General features: G+C 35.8%; 2 protein-coding genes across 4 annotated transcripts in view; one reads left to right on the top strand and one right to left on the bottom strand.

Annotated features, from left to right (window-relative positions):
- The window catches only part of kif3b (kinesin family member 3B), a 207,008-nt gene extending 200,497 nt beyond the window's left edge, over window positions 1-6,511 (bottom strand). The window contains exon 1 of the mRNA XM_072514968.1: window positions 6,102-6,511. The gene's annotated coding sequence lies outside the window, so the exon portion shown is untranslated. The remainder of the gene's footprint in view (window positions 1-6,101) is intronic.
- An 88-nt stretch (window positions 6,512-6,599) lies between these two features.
- The window catches only part of plagl2 (pleiomorphic adenoma gene-like 2), a 177,871-nt gene continuing 165,884 nt past the window's right edge, over window positions 6,600-18,586 (top strand). For all 3 annotated transcript variants that reach the window (XM_072514974.1, XM_072514973.1, XM_072514972.1), the window contains exon 1: window positions 6,600-6,755. The gene's annotated coding sequence lies outside the window, so the exon portion shown is untranslated. The remainder of the gene's footprint in view (window positions 6,756-18,586) is intronic.

The following is an 18,586-nucleotide window of genomic DNA, read 5'->3' as shown; positions in this document are numbered from 1 at the left end:
TACATGTTGGGATTTTATATATCCAACATTGCAAAATATCTGTTATTTTACACATCTGGTGTTTTTACATATCTTTAATTTTTAACGTTTACATTTGATCATTTCACATCATCAGCGGTTTTCTATATTTCAGGTATTTTCACATCTTTGTGATTTTACATATTGTGTTTTAATTACATTCACTTCTTCTTCATACTTTGAACTTTCATGTATCAAATATTTTTCAAACTGGCTTGTCATAATCTATCTGATACATTCTTAAATCGAGTTAACTGGCAGGTATTTTCAGAAGTTCAATATATTTTATTAAGATGGTATTTTTCAGACTCAACATTTTTACATGTATATATTCCTCATTTTTCCAGAACCAGTGTTTTTCATGTAATTTTTCAGATTTTGCATTTTCAAATCATTACCTATTTTGCATATTCAGTTTCAACATATTTGTTGGTTTTCATATATTTATAATTTCATTACTACCAGGGATGGATAAATGAATGAAAATATTACAAATATATATATATATTTGTGTGTGTGTGATATTATGCATCAGTGTTATCAGATAAAAGTGAAGTCTCTTTATAAATAACTTATTCCGTGTGAACTTTTGAACTAGTTTAATTTGCCTGATACGGTACGAGAGGAATTTTCCAGAGCATTTATTTTTTCTTACTGGCCTTCTTTTTGTTTCCCTTGTTAATTTGCTTTTCCCCAGAATGTCAAATGGCTACAGAGGTGAGTGGTGAGGTGGAGGGACAGGAAGCAATGTTTTGTCAAGATGATCTGGCCATAGAAATTTTTAGATATTAATGGTATCCAGTAAAGAAGAATAATGTGGGAAAATGGTGTTGAGTAGAAGATCAGCCATGATCTAGTTGAATGACAGGACAGACTTGAGGGGCTGAATTGCCTACTCAGAACATTTTCTATGTTCTGAAATTTCCTATCTTGGGCGTGGGGAAGGGTTGATGAACTCAGCTGGTCTTTTCTTGCCTATGAAAATTGTATGTTCTTCTCTCATATCAGCTGTTTGTTAAGGTCTGTGGCTAGTTTCTGAAAGGAAAACTTGAAGCACCTCCAGAAGGTCAGATGAAGAATGTATGGACTGTTGAGGTGGTTCGCAGATGTGCTGTATCATGTAATACATCTATCAAACAAAACAGAACGTACCTTGCGTAAAATCATTTGTATATTTTATGGAGAAGCACATAGTGTTTGCATGTTGTGTATAAGACTATGAGGGGCACAGATAGATTGGATAGGAAGGAACTGTTCCCCTCAGTAGAGGGGTCAATCACCAAGGGGCATAGATTTAAGGTAAGGGGCAGGAAGTTTAGAGGGGATGTGAGGAAAAGCTTTTTCACCCAGAAGATGGTTGGAATCTGAAACCCTGTCTGAAAGGTAGAGGTGGAACCCCCAACATTTAATGTAGATGAGCACTTGAAATGTCATGGCATAGAAGGCTATGGATCAAATGCAGAAAAACAGGATTAGAGTAGTAGGTAGGTTCTTGATGGCCGGCGCGGACACGAAGGGCCGAACAACCTCTTTCTGGGCCATAAAAGAATTTACTCTATGAAAGACACTGTGCTTAAGTTGAAATTAGTCACTCTGGTATTACAATGCATGGAATGGGAAAACTCAACTCACAAGACAATCTTTTCTGAAAATAAATTTCCGATGATTAAATTCAAATGAGCACTTATGTTCTAAACACCAAGAACAGTTTTGTCAACAGTTTAAAAGTTTTGTTTAACAATTATGCTAAAAGTTTAATATATTGGTTCTGATGAAAGGTTAGCCCCTGAAACATTAACTTGTGTTTCTCACTTCATAAATGCTGCCCGACTTGCTGAATGTTTCCAGCCTTTTTTTTGTAGCATACAGCACCCAGTGTTTTGATTTTGTATGTGTATTTAGGGTTTTATTCCAATTCTATGTTGGGCAATTAGTTTTGAATTCCAATTATGTTCAGGGCATGTCCTACTGTGTTCCAATTCTGTTCTGAAAATTTTAATTTGTCATAGGGGGTCAATTTACTGTTTTGATTATGTTCTGATTATTTAGTATTATGTTAAAATTATTTTCTAGCTATTCTTCTAATCTTGCTGTGGGTGGTTCGTATTTCAGTCTAATTCAGCTGTGGTTACTTGGTAACATATTCCAAATGTGCTGTGAGTATTTTGGACTATATTTTCATGTTGTTAGTATTTACTAGCATATTGCTAATGAGTTGTATTTCCTTGCATATTTCCATTCTGTGTGGGAATTCAATTCTGCTATCCAATTGCATTGGAAGGATTTCCTTTATTTTGAAAAAAATCAATTCTTTTGTGAGTTTCGGACAAATCGTTTTAATTTGTTTGTGGGTTTTTCGCACAATATTTTAATTGTGTTCTGGATCGTCAAAGTCATATTCAGATTTTGTTGGGAGTGTCTGGTACTTTATTCCAATTTTGTTTTTGGTATTTGCACTATATTCAGATTCGGTTTTGGTAATTTTATGCACTCTTCTGATTTTGCTGTGGTTGTACTGTGTTCTGATTGCGTTTTTGGTATTTGTTCCGACATTGAGATTTTGATATGGATTTATGGGAACACAATCCGATTCTAGCATTTAATCCCATATTCTGGTACTGTTGTGATGTGGTAATGTGATTGATATTTTGTTTAGCTGACCAACTCTGCTGTGCAAATGTGATACCATATCTTTTGTGGATGTTTTTGGTATCTTCTTTTTGTGTTCTAGTTTAGCACTACCTGTTTTTCACTAAATTATGTTACTGTTGTTGGCATTCATATGCTCTAGTTCTTTTAAGGAAGTTTTTAAAGTCACATTTTGATGCTGTTGTGAGTTTTGAGTATTACTTTCTCATTCTCTCAGGCATTTTTCGTACTATATTTTAATTCAGTTGCGGCTATTGGTTACAAATTTCTGCTTCAGTTGTGGATATTCGTTGCCATATCTTGATTCATTAGTGAGTTCATTTTTACAATCCCCCAACTTTATTGTGGACATTTGGTTCCATTTTCTGAAACTTTATTTTATGCCACAAAGCACAATCTGTTAATTATAGTTTAATTCTAATATGAGTATTTGTTAACATATTCTGACACAGATTTGGGCATTTAGTAAAATATTCTAACACAGTTGTATCTGGCACTATATTCCAACTATGTTTTAGGTTCTTGGTAAGGTATTGCTTATAGTGAGTATGGTATTTTGACTGTGTTCAAATTCTGCTGTTCGTATTTGGTTCTGGGTGCCATTTTCTGTTGCAGGCATTTGACATCAAATTCTGGTCCTATTTTGAGTCGATTGTATTATGCACAAAATACCACCAACACGAGAATATAATACGAAACAACAACACATTCCAAGCAAGTAGTTAACAGAATCAGAAAATGATATCAGGTGCTCACAACAAAATTAGAACATCATAGCAAATCCACTGAGGAAATGTTGTATTAAATAGTCATATCATGAGGTTCTGGTTCTGTTTTGTGTACTTGATACTATATCTTCAACCAGATTCTGATTCATATTATGATACTTATCATTTTGTGATTGTACAGTCAGTTAGGTGAATTGGACATTCTGAGTTCTCCCTCTGTGTACCCGAACAGGCACCAGAGTGTGGCGACTAGGGGATTTTCACAGTAACTTCATTGCAGTGTTAATGTAAGCCTACATGTGACAATAATAAAGATTATTATTCCTTGATAGTCTGTTCATATTATCCAGATTACTTACTGTAATATTCCAATCATGTCCTGTATCCATTTACAATCTAATTCTCCGGAGGGTATTTGATGATATATCCTGATCGGATATTGGTATATGTTAGAATTCAATAATCACACTTTTGCAGTTTGTACTAATTACCTCATATAAATTTGGTATCGTAGACTAATTATGTACAGAGCACTGGGTGCAATACTTTAATTCTGCAATGAGTACTTGTCCCCATTTTCCGATTCCGTTGAGGTTATTTTGTACCATGTATTGATTGGGCTATCTATCTGTATTTGAATTTATTTCCTGAATATTCAATAACAAAGTTTGAAATCTGTTCTGGGTCTTTGTATCATTTTTTGAATTCTATCCTTCATATTTAGTGTACTTTGCTAATTGTTTTGTGGCTATTTGGTACATTGTTTCAATTCAGCTGTGGAAATATGGTACAATGTTCACATTCTGTTTTTATTTGGTATTCGGAACATATTCTGACTATATTGTATATTTGATACTATATTCCGATTTAGGTATTTGGTATCAGATTTCGTTTTGGATATTTGGTACTGTTCTAATTCAGTGTAATATTTGACAATATGGAGTAATTATATTGCAGATATTGGAATTCTGTTAGTAGCATTTAATAATGTATTCTAATTCTGTTGTAGATGTACATATGTCTGATTCCGTTGTGGGTAACTAGTAGTTTCTGAGCCTGCTGGTGCATTTACAATTATGTTGTATAAATTATATTTGCTGGGACGTTTATAATTGCTATGAATTTTACATATATGTAAGAGGCTTCAACCGTGAGGATATTTAAAAGAAAATTAAGGTGCATGTAGCTATTGTATGCATGTCCCAACTCTTGAAAGTTAAAATTCGTTCAGTTATACAAGGAGGATGGAATTCAACTTAATAGCTCCAAGAGACAGATTTAAATTTCTGCTTATCAATTTTTCAATGTGTTCCCTGGTTAAAGACTTGAACCGAGTTGCTAATTTGTAAAGAATCCTGGAAAAATTCTTCCTTTGCGGCTTGTTTTAAATGAAATATAAACATGCAGCACAATTGTTTAGTTTGCATTTCAAAAAATATTATTTTGTCAAGATGCATTGATGGGAATCATTGCGCATCCCTCCAACTGTAAGTTTTTAACTACTGCATCATTTCTATGGTCCAACCGTTAACATGGAGACAGTGATTAGCACCTTAATATGCATGCATCAGTAAAATTAAAGAGGTCAACTTTTCAGATTTCAAGCACTTTCTTCTAAATTGTGAAGTCCAACAGAAATCTGCTCCTATTTCTCATGCAATATTAACATGAATTTAGTCGTGCTCGTGAACATTTCTTCAATTGGTGACAGGAACCTTCTAAAATCTATCCCTCGGCATCCAGTCCTACAATTACTGAGAGGCAAAAGATATCTGATGCACAGTGTTATACACAAAGAATGGGACAAAATCTATTTTCACCTCCTGAAAGTTTCCAAATTGACACATGAAGAGTAGAAATGCATCCAAACTCAGATTTTTACTCAAGAACCGCTCTGGCAAAGTAGCCACGTACGAGTGAAATATTGAGTGTCAGTAACTTTTAATTCAGTGGTCATCTCATTAGCTTTCAATATAGTCATTCCACTAATTTTGTTGACTAACACATTGTAGTAGCTGTTATTTAAATCTTCCAGCTATTGTCAGACAAAGTATGGGGTCTGTGGCATCAATGAATCAAAGCATCCATCCTTAATATTTTGAAGTGAGCAGAATAATAATCTTGCTACTTTCTGGACTCCAGTTTACAAATGTGTCATCATCACTAATAGACAATGAACAGCAGTCAAGGAAATGGCAAAAATTGATTTCAATGAAACATTCCTCAGCAACTACTACTCTTAAGAATTCTTGTGCCTGTCCCAATAATTTAATAATTGACAGGAAAATAACACCAATAAACATGTTAAACAATTAGAAATTGCTTGCTAGTAATGTGAATAGTACACTATTTCCTCACATAGTAACTTCTCACTGTCTAAACAAATCATATTTATATTTGCTGTCCATGCCTTTCAACTACACCCAAGTATCCAGTTGAGGAACATTGAGAAAAACATTAGACCTGACACTGACTGTCACAAAATACGAGGCAGATTGGAACTGAAAGCAAGTTTCCATCAAAATTTGTTTAAAAAAATAGTAAACATTTTAAACCAACATGAAAAAGTGTCACGTCCGACGAGTGGGACTTCATAAACGTGTATCCATCGATTGGTCTCAACAACAACCAAATGCACCATTTGGCCACCCTTTTGCATTGAATTCGAATATGTTCACTGGCATAAAAGCAACGATCAAGTCCTACCTATGTTCTCCGTTCCTAACATCGGTAAGATTAAGGAGGTAACATCCAGAGATCATTCCTTCCAGAGAGTATACCTGCTCTGCAAACTTCCACGAAACAAACCCCACCGTTGGGGGCTCAATCCAATCCTCTTCAACGAGGTATCTTCTTTCCAGATCCAACCACTGAAGAAAAAGAAACAAAAAACAGCAAGTCTTGGTTCCTCCCATTCATTTGAATGGAAAGTCCATGCTCCCCGCCAGCGTGGAGGAGCTGTGGTCAATTTCCAAGCATCACTTGCCCGCTATCAGGCTCTTTGAGCCCACTTTGCAAAGAAAAACACACACACAAAGAGACAACAAAGAGAAGCAGTGAGCACGATGCCCCCGGTTGTCGGTGGGCAGCACTCTGCAGGGATGGCTGGGTGGGTGAATGGGGTGGACTCGCAGTTGCCCACCACCTCCTATCTCCTGAACTCCAGAAACTGCAACAGCCTCTAATGTTGCGAAACCCCCTGACGTCACTCCCAGCATCCTCCGCACAATGGCTTCTGAAAAGAAGCTGGGGAAAGAATTTTCTTTAGGCCGTGAAAAATAGAGAAAAATAATTTCCAAAATTTGGAAAGTGGAGATCGCGTGCAAAAAGTTATCGCAAAGAGATGCCGAGTCAACGGCGGTGAGTTTGTGCCAATTGCTGGAACGAATAGTGCGGGTTGTGGGGATGAAATTGACTAGTGAAGTACTGGGAAGTTTTTGCTGGGCAGTTTGTGTGTGTGTGTATTTGTGTGTTGTGAGTGAGTGGAGTGAGTGAGTGAGCTCGCCTTTATATTATATACTCCACTTTTTGTTCTCCCACCGCTGAGGTTTGCTAATTAAAACCACTCTCCCCTCGATGTGTTTGAAGACAGTAAAAAATCCCACTTGCAACAATCATTTTAATTTGCAAGACTTGTTTCTCTCTTCCCCCCCCCCCCCCCTCTTTGCCAGATCTTCATTTCTTGGTGATTTTTTTTAAAATTACGTGATCCCCCCCCCTCCCCCAAAATTGGGGAGTCAGTTTTCGTGTGTCTCAATATATTTTCTGATGCCCCACGCCGCGCGGTTGAAATGCAATGTGATTTTGTCGCGGGGAGGGTTTTTTTTTCAAATAAGGTGAAGTTTGCAGCGATCCTGAATTGGAAAGTTTGAAACTTTTGAAATTCGTTTGGGAGTCGGTGCGGAGAAGTCGGTAAATATTTCAGAAATCGGACGTTTTCCAGACTGTTTACGTTTTCCGATTTATTCCCCTCCACTTCCAAAAGTTACACGTTCTGGGTTGGTTAACATTAACTAGTTATTTTTTTCTCTCTCTGTGGCTCATATTACGGTTTTGTTGCTGTGAGTCAGGAGCTGGGAGGTGGTCACGCTGCTGGGCTGTGACAAAATATATGTAGATATCTAAAATCTTTAGCAAAAAAATTCCCCCATCGCTTTATTTTAAGATGAGTAACTGTTGCACTTGTTTACTCTCGGGTTGTTTTGGAGCTGGTGCCCCGTTAAGTTCCATCGACCATTGCACGGAAGAGATACAAATATTGTCCTGTGTTCTATGAAAAACTGTTTCGTCGTTAGTCCAGTATGTGTAGGAACACGTGAGCTCGTTTAGTTGTAAGGGGGACTCAAGAGAAATGAGGTATTTAAAGATAGTATTCCTTAATTGTTTGTCTGTAAAATATTTAGTTTCCAGTTATTGCATATATTGATGAAACTCAGTGGAAGCCGTGTTTGGGCTTATTTTAAGATTGAAACTTAAAAACAAACACTTTAATTTGTTGATTTAAATAACGTTAATAACTAGTGATGCAAGATGAGCACTTTTTGTAACGATTGGGCTCAGTTCAGTGTTTTAATTTCAAGAATGTGACCCTGAGTTTTGGAAGGTATTTGCTTTCCTGTTCCTCGTGACCCCTTAAACCTTTTGCAAAATTCAAGTTCCAGTTAGTACTAAAGTTGTGTCAAACATTATGGAAATTTGTTGTTGATTTTACATTTATATTTTTCTAAAGAGTCAGCTTTGTCTTGTCAATTTCATAGTTAAGAGATGTTCCTAGGACACCTCTGAAAGAAATAAGTAAGTAACATGTTTACCTGACAGTCTGAGCATGTAGCATTTTGTTTCCTACAAGAGATGTGCATGACGTTTGTTCTGTTGTAAAAAGAGTGATGTGGTAACTATTTCTCATAAAGTTGTCAACAAGTTGAAGCTGTTAGGTACTAGATGTTTTGTTATTTTTGTGTAGGATAAAGTGCTACATCGTATTCAAGAAAAATTTTCAACGTTGGAATAAAGTATCAAATACAAATTGTAATATCAAACTTTGAATATTGGTAATAAACAAATACATTCCTTCATTTTAGATTTTCGTGTTGTAAAAATATTCCAATGTGCTAATCTTATGAATCCATCACGTGATAAATTATTGATTTTTATGGGATGAGGAAACTAGATGTACATGGTAGCTTTGAAAGATGGGAATACAAATATCAAAATTAAATTTCGCAGTAATAGTGAAATATTTGAGAAAATTATCTTTCAAATCATAATTTTGATTTTAACTTGTCAATACTCTTGAATCTATCAACTTTGGTTATGAGTTGTAACAATATGTCTAGGTAAAGCGCAAGGTTTGCATGAACTTAAAAGAATAAAGGAAACAAAAAAAACAAAGCATACAATTAAGATGTACTGTATTCTAAAGAGAAATGGTTAGTTTTCGAAGTATCTGAACCAAATCTCAAAAATGGTAACTCACAAACCTGACGTTCGTCTTCGAAATATCAAAATTGTACCACCCAGTTAAGTTATGTTTGGTTTGGCTTTCTTCAGTCTTTTAGGACACTTTTTGTGTAGTATTAAATAATTTTAGTTGGAGTTCTTTATGCCATGTAATGTAGCTCTAAATTGTCAAATGTTGCAACTTTAAAAAAGTTTCAAGTTGTTGTAAGGTGACTTTACAAGTTTTAGTTGTTGGGATGTACCTGTGTCAGAATAAACTTTTGTGTTTTCTATCTTTCAAATATTAACAAGTGTGAAATAGATTTTTTTGTTTGGACTGTTACTTGTCATTTGTATTTCAACCATAGTTGAAATAATAAAAAACAATGTAACATTAGACACCTTTCAATCTCTGATGTGTGTATGTCTATATGTATGTATTAGGTATGAAAAATTGTGGAATTGTAAGGCATAGTTTATGTTTCAATCAAATTAATTTTATCAGAACATTTTGACCATTTGTTCAGTGCAAGTTGTGGAGAAGTTCACAAGTGCAATATCTTTTAAAATGATTGGTTAGATTGTAGTTGAAATAAATACAGTGGAAAACACTCAGTGACAAGTCTGAGATCCAATCAAATTAAAACCTAACCAACCTTGAATTGTGTAAACATTTTACTTGTGTTGTTGAATATTGATGCTTCCAAAACACTAACCATAATATTAGAATAATTACATGTTTTTTGAAAGTTGCAAATTACATTAAATTTCAGTTCCAAAAAATTGAAAGAAGTTTGTTAAACTTCGTAAAGAATATCAAAAAAACAGAATCGTATGTTTTAAATTATACATTATGTATATTTCAATTATTTCTTACAAAAGATTGCAATTAAATCTCATCTTTTCTGCATAATGCTTTCAATCCATATATGGCCAGCTGTCATGGTGTTTTACTCATTAAACTATAGCACATAAAAATGAACCATGGAACCCTCAATATATGATCCAATGTTTTACAAAATTAATCAGTTGAAAGTGATTTTCAAGCGTTGGATGAAACACGTTTTATAACTGTGCTTTTAACACAACCCCAGCAATGAAAAAGGCAAACAGATTTATCTGTTGTAAATAAGATCAACATTTTCCAACCAAAGTTAAGAATCATTTATTTGTAATTGTTTTCCTATTAGTAAATTCAACAAACTTTTTGTTTGTGGTTTCAACAAGCAACAGATGTTTTGTATGGTGTAACTTTGACAGACAGACTGATATTTTCAATCTGTAATCAGGAGATGATCTGGAAATTGGAAACATTTCTGTTTTAAAGAATCTTCTCACTACTGTTACTTAAAGATTTTCCATTATTTTTGTTTGTTAGAAAACTGGAGGAAACATTCAAACAATGAAAATAATTGTAAAAATGTATTGTTAGATTATCAAAAATAATGTGTTCACTTTCCAGCAATAGAGAGAAAAGGAATGAAGGTGGGGAGGCATTTGTAATTTCATAAATTTGGTCAGAATCTTCATTTGCTAATGTTTTGTTTTCGGTGTTTTCTGTTCCTATTTGTGAATGAAAACTGACCAGACATGTTGAAAATGGCTCCAAGTGTTTGATTCAAATTTTAAAGTTCAAAGTTATGAAAAATAAATTATATTGGAAAAAACATTGTACCTGCATGTTGAGCAATCATTTCTCTGAGGCAGTTTGGATAATGTAGAATTTTCTCTGGTGTTATTCCATGTCATTTTTCTCTATCAAAATCTGGCGATTTCAGCTTCATATGCAAGCTGAAATAGTCCAAGTACTTTTCTCTGCCACATTTGTATTCTTTTAAATTTGTTCTTCAATTTGGGTTTAAGGTTATTATCAAGAAATGCAACTTATTGTCAACGACATCTTTTCTACAGTTTGCATGTCAGCTGTTATATCGCGATGGATTGTTTTATTTCTAAGGAGCTGCCTTGAAAAGTATACATTCAAATTTGATCCCTTGGATCTCTTTTAAAGTTCTCAGGAGCTTGACTGAATATGATCTTTTGAAGTTAATTGTTGAGATTCTTTAAAATAAAATTGTAGAAATTATGTTAACTTTTGGTACAGATGAAATAGAAGAGGCTATTCCATGATTTGTTCATTATTTTAATATGAAAGTTGTGCTCGAACAATGTATCTGTCCAGCCTTGATCATATGGTGCAGGATATGACATTCTGAAAACAAATGTTTTCTTGGTATATGAAGTTTTCTTTACTGCTGCTGTCAGTATCCAGTTTCTGTTCTAGCACCTTTTTATCATCACATCAGTAACTACCTTAAACAAGGGTTATACACAGTGAGAGAGACTTGTCTGTAGATAAGTTTGATTACTGAAAATCCAAACTATCTAGGCGAATAAGAGAAATACTGTATCTTTAGCAAGATACCAGCAATTATCTTCAAATGCTCAAAAGATTAGTTTAAGCTTTGGACTGCACACTATCTGGCAGATTAGTATCCCAGATCTCTGAAAATGTGTTTTTGCTGTGAATCACTTTGCTGGAAATTGACTGGGAGCATGTGTTGGATTTGTAGACTCATGCTGCAAGGGCAGGATGTGTTGGAGTCTGATGGATTGAATGTTCATAATAGGGAGAACTCTTCCCAGCAAAAGTGGATTCTGGATTTTTCTTCCAGTATGAAGATGTTGATATTGTGACAAAAGGATAAAATGTGTGTGACCATAAAACACTGCACAGTTGGATATTACAGAGCAAATACTCTTTTTCACTAGCTACTTAGGCAGTTCGTTAAAAGCTTTTGGTCAGTTAATTAATGAATTAATCATTATGAAACTTACTGAAATGCACAGTGACTTGTTAACTTAATATTGATGATTTTCTGAATAAAGTTGTACAATTATAAGATTAGTTACTAACCTTGAAGCATAGTCTGCCACTAGCATAAGGAACTGGCGTTTCCAGTAGATATGTGCAATAAAACAGTGCTGTTTAAAAACACAATATTCAGCGATCAACCAGATAAACTTCAGCAACCAGCCTTCTTTCCCGTGCTGTAGTTCATCCTTGGTGAAGTACCTTGGGATGTTTCTGAATGATGTGAAGAGTTGCTTTGAAAGAACAAATTTGTTCATTCGTTCAATACTTGACAGTTTAGTATGATTTGACTTCTGTAGTCCGTACTTTGCACAACTGTGCATTAATGCTTCGAAAACGGAATAACGTTTTCATGGATCGAGCTGGAGTTTTGCTAAAATCAATCTTTAAATTGGCAACCTGCAATCGGCAATGAGGCTGGTGGCATGGGGCGAAGGTGCTTTTGTACAGCTGTGGCATTATGGAAATTCATTAGTTTTCATAGCAATGATTACTAGAAATTAAGGAGCTAAAGTTGTTATGTGTACAATACATCAGAAGAACAGTAATTGGATAGCAATTGCAAAGATAGAGAATGCTATTTTGGACTTTGTAATATATGAAGATTTATTTGAAAATAACAACGGATACATTCACACATTGTAGCAAATAAACTGTCCAAAGATTTGAGTCAATACTAATGTTTGGTGTATATAATTTAAAAAAAAAAAGATTTTTGGCATTGACTTGGCATAATAGAGGGAAATGGACATGAACTCCAGTTTGTTGTTGACTCTTCCCCCCCCCCTCCCTTTTTAATATTATAGATATGATTAAGTGCATTAGGGATCTGAAGCATGAGTAGATGAGCCTAACCTCTGATAAAATAGTAATCATTTCAGGAAGATCTCAGGAAACGTTTGCTGTGAGAAAATTAGTTTTCGAATGGATACAAAGGCACATTTGTTTTGGAAATAAACCTTTCGCCTTGCGTGTTTACAACTAAAAGGTTCCCATGTGCCTCAGTATTCCTACTGAAAAAGCTTTCTTATTTTGTGACATTTTAAAAACTGTTGATATTGTCTTTTTTTAAATTTGGCTAAGCATTGCTTCCCTTCAACTGTCTCTCTACCCCCCGCCCTTCACCACACATACGCAATCGTGCAACATCCAAATTATACAAAGGCTGTAAAAACAGGAATCTGCAATTCATATTTGTAATGGTCTCCTGATGAAACAACACCCTTTGCACAGCTTTCTTCTTGCCAAATCTGTCCAATCATGTTGCATTGACCCATTGCCTCTGCCTTCCACGGTGAATTGTAGAGTTTATATTTATGATTTTGAAAAATATTCCTTAAATTCCTTAAAATGATTCTGGTTTGATTAATCTGCTGATGACACTTTTGGTCAGTCAGCCAGAATGGATGTATTTGGTGGCTTTTAACCTGACAAAATGGGGTACCATCAGCTACTATATATTACTCCCATTCTAGTAATCTGTTCGACTCACCCGAGATCTACAGTTTATTCACATCCTAAGGTGTACTGCAATCTATTTTTGACCATCATCAATTTTCTAACCTCATTTTCCAAAGCTACAGTGAGAAATAAATTATGATGTTGAGCAGAAATTCAGTATCATAGAATCATCGTGCTTACTACATTTTGGTTTCAGAATACTTGTACTATCGAGGCTGACATGTTGTGTTTTACTGAGTTATCAGGAACTATGGTTAGGGTATGGCTCTTCAATGTATCTTCATGAATTTGATTCCTGGAGTCTGAGATTGTGCAGTGAAATTATTTAATTTTAAACATGTCCAAAAACCTTACATTGATATCTTTTTAAAAACAAAAAATTCTTGCATCTTTTGAAACTTCTATGTACTGCAATAATTTAAAAGTAAAAACCTGTGTATTAAGTGAAGAATTTATAGAAAGCACTTGCTCAAGTAACCGTTCCCCATTTAATTCTGGGCAAATGCTCAGCAATGTTTGGTAACCCAGCTACCTGAGCAATTTTTCCAACATGCAACAGGCTACAATGGTTTTCAATTTTGTAAAAGTCAGCTGAAGTAAACCTATGAAACGTAATTCGAGATGCTTTTTTTTCCAACCTGGATGCTTTCTTTGTAAGTCCTAACATTTCGTAAATGTAAGTGGCTGGACACCAATATGATGATAAAGCTGGTGCAAAACTAGACTTGTTCCTGAAAGGGCAGGGATTCTCACCAAAAGCAGATGGAGTTGGCAGATAATATCGCGCTGAGGAACCGTTCACATTGCCAGTGTGCCCCAGTTCCTGTTGTGTAGTGTTATGGAGTGGAAACTTCAAAATGTAAGGCACTAATTCTTAAACCTTTTGTCCAAACAGTTAAATAATTCACTTCTGATTTTTATATTCAAATTGGTTAAAAAAGCATAGATGCTGACATCCAAATGATGGTAGATAAGTACAGTATGTGAAAGTGACTTGAATAATATCGTTCATTTTATAATATCAGTCGAAATTGCAATACATTACAGTCATTTAGCCCAACATACTATGCTGACATCGAGCTCTTTTAATAGGTGCTATCTATTGTTCTTCCATTTGCTTGGACTTTTGTTTCTTTAATTCATTTACTTAGTCAACCTCCTTCAAAATTTAAAAAAATGTTGGAATTCCATAACCACCAATCTACCAGTGTCGGTAAAGAGGAAAGAAAGGATAATATTTTGGGTGAAACGTTGTCTTGAAATGTTAGTCTACATGTCTTCTGTATAGATGCTGGTAGAACCGGCATTGTTTTTCTTTATAAATTAAGTCCCGGTTTCTCCCTTAAAAGCCACTACTGCACTCCCTAATTACTCTCTGCAAAAAAAAAAAATACTTCTAACTACGTTTTGTAATTTTGAGTCGCTGTCCTCGTGCTACAAGTTTACTAGCAAGTGAAAACAATCTTTCTGCAAACGTTTATTTATTTTCTTGAAACACCCTTTTTATATTTCTCATTTAATCTATGTTTTACTGAAATCAAGTCCTAAATATTTGCCATGTTCAGCAGAACTATAACTTGTCATTCCTGAAAACATTCAAATAAATCTATAGTCTTTCCTCTAATATCATTCATATAACTGATTATCTTAAACTCTGATTACAGATTTAGTTTTGTTTTTGCTGTAGTTAATAGATTGAACAGTGGATATGGATTTATGGACATCCCGGCATTTAAATTTCCACGCTGTGTGCAAAAACTTCATTACATTTGTTTATATGTTAGCTGAAGATCAGAATATTGACATTCCTTGTCAAAGGGCTTCCACCTGAACCTGTTGTGCTTCCAAGAAGAATATTTCTTGGATACATCCATTATTTGTTTTTTAAAAATAAATTTAGACTACCCAATAATTTTTTTCCAATTCAAGGGCAATTTAGTATGGCCAGTCCACCTAACCTGCATGTTTGGGTTGTGGGGTGAAACCCACGCCGACACATGGAAAAAGTGCAAACTCCATACGGACAGTGACCCAGGGCTGGGATCAAACCTGGGTCCTCAGCGCCGTAGGCAGCAGTGCTAATCACTCTGCCACTGTGCCGCCCGATATATCTGATTGTAAGCAGATTGATGCACAATATGTGCGTTGCATGTAGTCATGTGGAATTGAATTTTTCTGCACTTTTCCATGGTTCCTGGGTATTGCTTCTCTGAAAAATCTGAACATGTTTACCAAAAACATGCAAATGATATTAAGTAGGATGGTGAAGACCAACTCAATTGTCAGTTGAATTTCTGGAGTAATTTGTAGACGTGATGTTTGCAAACAGTGAATATCACTGGATACACAGGAGCGCGAACAGTGTTTGCTAAATTTCTAAGAATAAAAATTAGTTATGTGAAATGTTACACTGAAATCCAACAGTTATTACAGAAACTGTTGAGCATAATTCCCCATAGATTGTTGAACTGAGTGTGATTTCAGTGGCAATCTGCTGACCAGTTACCAATTACTCTGGGGAAATGGAACACCTGTAGGAGTTAATACTTGAGCAAATCTCAGACATGCATTATTCAGGTTATTTAACTGTACAAAACAGCCCAGATATAATGATTGGTAATACTAAATGCTTAATATGTTCAGTGTTCTCACAGAACTAATTAAAATGTATTCACAAATATTGTCACGAGTAATTTTCAAGTATCTTCAGTGTTGATCCTTTTCACCATACATTCATTTTGTTGATCAAATAGAATATACATAATTATGAAACAAAGCATAATTGTAAGCAATATCACTGTTTCTTAAATTTGCCTTCAGTTTTTGAAAACGTTGCTGAGGAACAGACATTCTTGTATTGTGCAACTTTCATCATACATCAGAGTATTTTAAAAATGAGTAATTCTTGAGGCAGTGTTTGTTTTTGGCATCTTGAAATAGTTGAATCAATCATTCCCTTTGTTAGGTGCTTCAAGAAAATCAGAAAATGCTGGGGTTTGGTGTGGTTTGTGCGGACACATTTTAAAAACTTCTTGTATTTTGTTTGCCAAAATAAGCAAAGGTCACATGATAGACCAACATCGTAAGAGGCACATACTAGCCAAATGTGCCTTTGTAATAACCGTGCACTTGTCTCATTTCTCAGTTATTTCACATTCTTGTGGGGCGAGTATATGAAAATATTTACACAGCAACACCTTGATTAGAAACTTGTAATTGTGCAGCTTTGACCAGAATAGGTTTTGCTCACAAATGCAGCCTTAAATTTTAGGTGTGGCACAGCAACTGACATGCCCATACTCACCTGCTTTCAGTGCTGAATGTAAACTCCTGTGTGATTACTGATGCACAGCTTCCAGGCAGGCTTGCGATGTCTGTGCTCAAACGTTGACATATGCATAGCGTTCGCTGAAAGATATGGGTTGGGAAAATCCCCCAACGTGAAACTAATGATCCCATTGGAAATAAAAGTAGGTCTGATAATTTTTACAAATCTTAAAGCCACGTGGCTTCCATTGAGACGGTTCATGTCGTTTTAGTATAAAAGGTAGCACAGTTGTTAGTACTGTTACTTCACAGCGCAAGGGTCCCAGGTTTGATTCCTGCTTGGCTCACTGTCTGCATGTTCTCCCTGTGTATGCATGGGTTTCCTCTGGGTGCTCCGGTTTCCTCCCACAAGTCCCGAAAGACGTGCTTGTTGAGTGAATTGGACATTCTTATTCTCCCTCTGTGCCTGAACAGGCACCGGGTGTGGCGACTAGGGGATTTTCACAGTAACTTCATTGCAGTGTTAATGTAAGTGACAATAATAAAGATTATTATTAAATGCTGCCCAAATCTGGAGTGTTCGTTCAATCTACAACTGGAAGGGCGGAAGTTTTATCCTGTTTGGAGACTTGTCCAATTTTATCATTGCATTTCCATGTGACAAAAACTGCTTTAGACGAGTGTTAATCGAAATGGATCCTGAAATAGTTCATATGAGGGGATCTTGTACACCTCAAGGTTTCTAATCTTTTAACCCCACACCGGGGCAATAGAAAAGGTTAAGAATGGTGCCGTAACTGATTGTGGCTAGAAGGTGGAATTCTCTAACACAGATTGTTAAAATCCATAAGTTCTAAAAGGGATGAAATATTTATTTGGAGAAGAGGAATATTGTAGGATATGAGAAGCAAATAGGAGCCTGGGATTAGATTAGGTGGGTTACATGGAGAAAAGAACCGGCACAAACATGTGGGACAAATACCCTTAACAGCATATTATATCCTATGCTGTTAAGTTTTATGATTCTATAATTAAGCACATTTTTCTGCTCATTAAAATTGAGGTATGCAACATTAGCATTGAATCAAGTCTAACTGCAGATAGAAGGAGATAGAAACTTTGAACGAGATTGTACTGTGGAGTAACTTTAATTTAAAAAACAAATTCTTGGGAAATGGACATCACTGGCTAGGTCAACATTTATTGCTCATCCCTTATTGCCCGTGGGAAGGTGGCGGTGAGCTGCCTCCTTCAACCATTGCAGTTCCTGAGGTGTAGTTACACCGACACTACTGTTAAGGGGGGAGTTCCAGGGATTTGACGCAGCAACAGTGAAGGGATGGTGATGTATTTCAAAGTCAGGATGGTGTGTGTCTTGGAGGGGAACCTCCAGGTTTTGGGTGTTCCTAGGTACCTGCTGCCCTTGTTCTTCGAGGTGGCAGTGGAAGTGGGTTTGGAAGATTCTACCTAAGGAGGCTTGGCGAGTTCCTGCAGTGGATCTTGCAGACGATACACAAGGCTGCCACTGTTTGTCAGTGATAGGGGGAGTGAACATTTGTAGAAGGAGTGTCAATCAAGCAGACTGGTTTGTCATAGATGGTGTCAAGCTTCTTGAATGTTGTTGGAGCTACACTCATCCAGGCAAGTTGGGGAGTTTTCCATCACTCTCCTGACTTGTGTCTTGTAGACGATGGACATGCTTTGGAGATTCAGGAGGTGAGTTAGTCGCCAAAGTATGCTAAACCTCTGACTCTTGTGGCCACAGTATTTAGATGGCTAATCTGGTTCAGTTTCTGGACAATGGTAACCTCCTGGATGATGTATAATGAGCAGTTTCTGTGCAATGTATTCTTAGTTCATTTTTTAAAAAGTGTTCAGATGCTGGCTAAATTCTTTTCAGATTGAACATCTCCCTCCAATGATATTAAACCTGGATGCCAGAAGTAAAAGAGCAGTGCTTGAATCCACTGCTGCACTCAGTCATTCAATCATTTTTCCGATCGAATTAATTGATTTGTATACGTATTGATTGCATGTAATTTAAAATGTTTTGTTGAAGGCTTTAAAATCATTTGTGTGCAGGCAGATTGGAAGTAGCCTCCTCTTTTTTGAGGGAATGTCAGGCATGAAGAATTATAACACAGAAAGT

This window comes from Scyliorhinus torazame, chromosome 8 (genome assembly GCF_047496885.1).
Source record: "Scyliorhinus torazame isolate Kashiwa2021f chromosome 8, sScyTor2.1, whole genome shotgun sequence".
Lineage (NCBI taxonomy): Eukaryota > Metazoa > Chordata > Chondrichthyes > Carcharhiniformes > Scyliorhinidae > Scyliorhinus > Scyliorhinus torazame.
Note: the sequence above shows the minus strand (reverse complement) of the source record. Positions and strands in the feature narration are given on the sequence as shown.